This window comes from Microtus oregoni, unplaced genomic scaffold (genome assembly GCF_018167655.1).
Source record: "Microtus oregoni isolate MIOR12 unplaced genomic scaffold, Mior012 000040F_ref0000088, whole genome shotgun sequence".
Classification (NCBI taxonomy): Eukaryota; Metazoa; Chordata; class Mammalia; order Rodentia; family Cricetidae; genus Microtus; species Microtus oregoni.
This window is the reverse complement of record NW_024543207.1, coordinates 21,973,342-21,978,804: the sequence shown is the minus strand read 5'-3', so window position 1 is coordinate 21,978,804 and position 5,463 is coordinate 21,973,342. Positions and strand designations below refer to the sequence as shown.

Below are 5,463 nucleotides of genomic sequence, written 5' to 3'. Positions count from 1 at the left end.
GTCGACACCGGTGGAAGGCCCACCCTTCCCTCACCAACACCAGTGATCACTGACACCTCAGGAAAGGACACCTGAGACCAAGGTGCACATGATAGCCAGCCACAGGGAGCCAGTACAGGGTCCTTCCTAACTGCCGACACACTTGGAGCCCTGACCAGGAATTGCCACCTCTTCATTAGCAGGATTTATAAATGTCCACTGTCCCTGGGTCAGTTAACTCACCCTTTACATACTTCGTTCCTAGGTGATCAGACACAAAGGTGAGTTGCTGTGGCTGGGGGGTGATGTCCTTTCTGATACAGATGGACCTTGGTGTGATGATGTTTAAGTGTAGAGCAGTGGACATGGTGATGCACACACAGAGTCCCAGAAACTTAGAAGCTGAAGGAGAAGCAGAAGGATTACTTCAGTTCTCAAATTTGAGACCAACCTGGGGAACAGAGCAAGATCTTGTCTCAATAAAGGAGACTGTGAGTACAGCTCAATGGTGGAACCCTTGTTTAGCCATGGGAGGCCCCTTCAACACTACAGAAAACAACAAAAAATAAGTGGGGGGACTTTAGGAGACAAAGGAGCTGTGGGGTCCATGGTGAATGAACATGGAAGCAGTTTGTAGTCCTCCAAGGCCCCACCACTACCGGCACACATATCAAGTGCCTGGGGTCCTGCCTTCAGAGTCACCAGCAGTAAACCCCTCCCTAGGTCACCCACCTCAGGAGTCTCTGGCAGCCTCTCTTCCCTGTGACACTGTAGCTTGGACATGCTCCACCATCCTCCTCATAGGGACAAAACTCGGGTTCCAGGCATTCGTGGTGAGGATGGATGATGAAGACAGCCTTTGACTCTGTGAAAAGGGGGAACCAAGAACAGAGCCTAGAGCTTCCCCTGAGTTCCTGAGCCCAGGCACATAGGGATCTTGGCTCTCCAGCATGGGCTCCCGAGTTCCAGAAAGCCTGTCTTAGTGTCTCAGCAGGTCTGAACCTCAGCTTAACACAGGTGCTGATCCTGGGTGGATGTGGAAGTCTAGGGATGAGTGCTGGGCAGCTTTGGACATTTTACATTCAAAGTATAACAACAGGGGTCTAAACCTACTCTGTTATAGAACCCAAGCATTCTTGAGCCTCCTGGCAGCCAATGTGAAATGGTCTGACTGAGAAAACACACACAAGCACACTGTATGGTTACTTTTATGAGGGTCCTTGTCCTAGAGAGGCTAGACAGACAAGGCCTCCCCAAGGTTTGCTGCTGCACCTGGAGGCTGCACCTGGTTTGCTGCATGGATGTGCATCTGAGTCCAGTGCTGGCCCTCCTAGGTGGCAAATGTCCAGGCTTACTGCTTTAGTGTGTTACTTTTGCTGTTTCTCCTGCGGCTATGCTGATCTTCTCTTACCCTTTGAGAGCACAGACAGCAGACCGAATGACTCCTAGGAGCCTGGTGTGTCTGGGCAGAGCCAGCCAGGACAGTGACTTTCCTGAGCCCTTTATGCCCAGCCTGTGTGCACATTTACACACACGTATGTTCTTCAGCTGCTCCTACCACCAACACTGCATCAGAAACCAAGAAGGTCTTAGCCTGTTGTCACACTCCATACATCTGCAGGGCCACTGCCAGAACTGAAAAGCCAGTATTGGTGATCTAGGGATCACACTGAGTCAGGGCACTGGCATTCCAGGGTTCTTTCTTTTTAAATTTAATTAAAAAAAAACTGTCTTTTTTCACTATATATACAAATCCAAGTTCCCACTCCCTCCCTTCCTCCCATTCCCTCCACATACCCTCCCTCCCCAGCCCACCCTAACCCCTCATCCACTCCTCAGAGAGGGTAAGGCACATTGCTTTGGGGAAGGTCCAAGGCCCTCCCTGCTATATCTAGGCTGAGCAAGGTATCCATCCAAAGAGAATAGGTTCCCCAAAAGCCAGTACATGTAGTAGGAATAAATCCTGGTGCCACTGCCAAGTGGCCTCATAGTCTGCCCCAGCCATGCAACTATCAACCACATTCAGAGGGACTAGTTTAGTCCGATGCTTGTTCCTTCCCAGTCTGGCTGGTGTTGGTGAGCTTCCATTAGCTCAGGGAAACTGTTTCAGTGGGTGTACCCATCATGGTCTTGACCTCTTTGCTCATATTCTTATTCCTCCCTAGGGTTCTTTCTAAACACTTGCATCCCTTAATGCCTTCGGTTCTTCCCACACCCAATTGGGCTGGATGCTAGGTCCCTAAGAAGGGTGATTGAGTGAGGGTCGGCAGCTGGGATCCTTGTTGAGGAAGCAAGGATAATCTGTTTAACTTGGGCTGTGTGGCCCCAAATCCAGCCTGGTTCCTTTCTGTGCACCCCGAGTAGACAATGATTCAGAGGAACTGAGAACTAGGAATGGGGTCTAGATCAAGGTGCTGTCTGTCATCTTTTAGTCCTGGATCGCAAGTGGTTGGTTTCGCCCTACCCCCACCCCCCGCCAAGCCTTTAAAACGAAATACTTTTGGAATGATAGAACTTTAAGATTTTAAATTTTATCTCCCTGTGTTCACAAAGCTTCCAGGGTGTCTGCATACCCAGAGGGTGATGGACACAGTCCAAATGTCAGCCTCAAGCTTAGAGCCAGACATGGGCTTAACCATGGGCCTGCAGAACTTGGTTGATGCAGTGTGCAGCTGACGGGCCCGTTGAGGCCAAAAGCATGATTCTGAAAGGGCATTTCTGCCTTACTGATACTGTGTAAATATGTACACCATCCAAATGTAATCAAATAAAATGTTCTGTCTGATGGAAACCTTCGTCTATATGGCAAATAACTCCAAGGAAGAAGGAGCTTAGCTCCTGGAATAAGTAAAATTATTTAAATTCTAGGTAAATACCTTTGACGTTTGATACACTCAACTTTGGTTCTGTGTATGAAGTTTAGTTATAAGTGGAATTATTTGCGCTCACTCAGGAGAACAGCATTTTTGAGCAAATATAATTTGGGGATTTTTCTTGCAAACCATCTGTCTGCTGGTGTCTGATACCTATACTGGGGACTTCCTGGAACAGCATCTCTAAAAGATGGCCTCTCCAGGACATGCTGTGCCCACCCGGGAACTTGGAGTGGACTCTTGGGGTGATGGTTTATCCTCTATTAATTTAGCCATTTGAGGCCCGGCAGGAAAGAGCAGAAGCTTGCTGCTTCAGCTGGACATGGGGGTGGGTGGGTATGGCCTGAACTTGTAGGAGATCCTGTGGTCTGTGTTTGTTGGGTCTTTTTTTTTCTTTCTTAGCTCTTTGATAATTTCATACCATGTGTTTAGATAATATTCAGCTACCCCTACCCCAATTATTCCCATCCACCCAAATTTGTGTCTTTTTTGAAGACATCTATCAAAAACAACTTGTGCTTTCCAAATATTCTTAGATATGTGTCTTTTCCCTGGAGAGTGGTCAACCTACCAGGGGTAGAAAACTCAGAGAAAACCATCTCTACCTCTCTCAGCAGCTAACAATTGCCAATAGCTCAAGGCGTTTCTTATACATTGGGGATCACCTGGGCTTAATTCCTCAAAAGGATGACATGACCAACTCCCCTTTCAATACTGGGCTTTGTTCTGGCTTGGACTTGGTCATGTCTGTACTTAGTGTCACAACCACTGTGAATTCACATGTGCAGGTGTGTCCTGAAGGAACTGCTTCCGTGTAGTCGTGCACTGCCTCTGGCTCTTACATTTTCTGTTCCCTGTTTTGCAATTATCCCTGAGCCTTGGGAAGGGGGGTTCAATATATATGTTCCATTTAGAGATGAATATTTTCCAATCTCTTATTTTCTGCATCTTAGCCAGTTGTGAGTCTGCCTTAATCATCATATACTACAAATAGAAGCTTCTCCAAAAATATAGAACACTTCACAAATTTGTGTGCCATCTTTGTGCAAGGACCATGCTAATTTCCTTTGTATTCAGATTTTAGTATATGCATTGCTGAGGGGAGTACTGGCACGCATCTTTCTACTCCTTGGGTCTCCAGATCAAGCTTGAGTGTCCAGTTGTCCTGATGTACAGAAGGCATTTGCTAGGTGAAGACACAAGGAAGTGACACAGGACAGCCCATCCCCTAACTTTGTCAAAAGTCATGCTTCATGAACATTTCTCCTCGGAAGGTAACCTGGGGCCCTGAGCCATGACAGCAGGCCCTCTGGAACAGCACTGGGCTTGGCTTACAGCCCAGGGCTTGGCTTGTGCTGTATGTGGCCTGTGTGAGATGTTGTACTGGCAGCATTTGCCTTCCTTCGGGGCTGGCTGGAGGTAGCCCCATCACCAATGACCTCGGCACTACCACCCTGCAATATGGATGAAGTTCCAGCTGTGGCTCTCTGGTCCTTCCACTGCATGGAGGGTGGTGGAATGCAAAGCCGTTGTCCCAGGATGGCTCCCATTCGCTCCCTTGTTGGAGTTTGGGATATGGTGGCTGTCCTTGTTATAGCCATAAGGAGTCAGTAGCTGCTGGTGCCCCCAAAAATTTTGATTAATACAGCCACTGATGCTTCATGTTTGGTTAGTTTACCCAAACAGAGGTCTGTATTTCTGACTCACTTTTTAAAATTGTTCTATAAGTTAATATTACCCTTCTTGTGTTGTTACTCCAGAGACCCTGATCCTGTGGGTCTCCAGTTCTGTTCTCCGGACATCCTTGTGCAGGTTTCCTGATGCTCTCTGCCTTGATTCCAGATGCAGAGATGAGTAAGACCTAGGAGTAGTAATGACCTTGGGGTTGCTTGCTGTGTGACTTGGAGAAGGTCACAGCAGGAAGCTACAGATTGGACCCTGGCTCTGCTCAAATATGGTCAGTGAAAAAATAGGCTACAGAAGTCAGGGGGTTCCATTTTATTTCTGTTTTGGTGGCTCCCTGGGTCAGACCCCAGCGCTGGCAATTTGGTGTGAGGTCTGCTGGGAGAGCCTGAGACTTTTAAACCTCCTAACACTGAGAATCAATTTGGTATCATAGCTGCAGTGTTAGGTTGGCTGTGGTTGTGACCTGGTACCCTAGGAAGAGGGAAATAGAAGGTAAAACTGAGGTCAGGTGTGCCATGTTCTCCACAGGGGCCAGGAATACAAAACTTGCTAATTATTCCTTTTTTCCCAAGATGGACCCATTTTTTTTCTGCAATCAGTAACCAGGGAGCAGGTAGATGCTGTGACCTTTGGGGAGGGACAGTCAGACAAATCTACAGAGACTGAAGAAGGATTGTGGGGTGTGGTGGGGGGAAGCCAAACAGCAATCTGTTTACCCTTTAAGCCAGGTATTTTACTCTTGCAGAGCCTTTATTAAAATGCTTCTCTCAGAGGAATCACGTGGCTTTTCTGGGCTTGAATACTCAGACTTTTTGTCTAAAGGTCAGTCAGCAAAGAGCTCAAATCCGATGGTAAAGAGCAGAGGGGGTGATCAGGCCCCTCTGAGCAGAGAGAAGCAGTACAGTGGCCCTCCCCACTTGAGAGC

General features: G+C 47.7%; 1 non-coding gene across 1 annotated transcript; it reads right to left on the bottom strand.

Annotated features, from left to right (window-relative positions):
• Positions 1-3,856: 3,856 nt before the first annotated feature.
• LOC121433740 lies at positions 3,857-3,960 on the bottom strand. Its single transcript, XR_005972355.1, has one exon. It is a non-coding gene; the product is annotated as a U6 spliceosomal RNA (small nuclear RNA).
• Between the last annotated feature and the right edge of the window lie 1,503 nt (positions 3,961-5,463).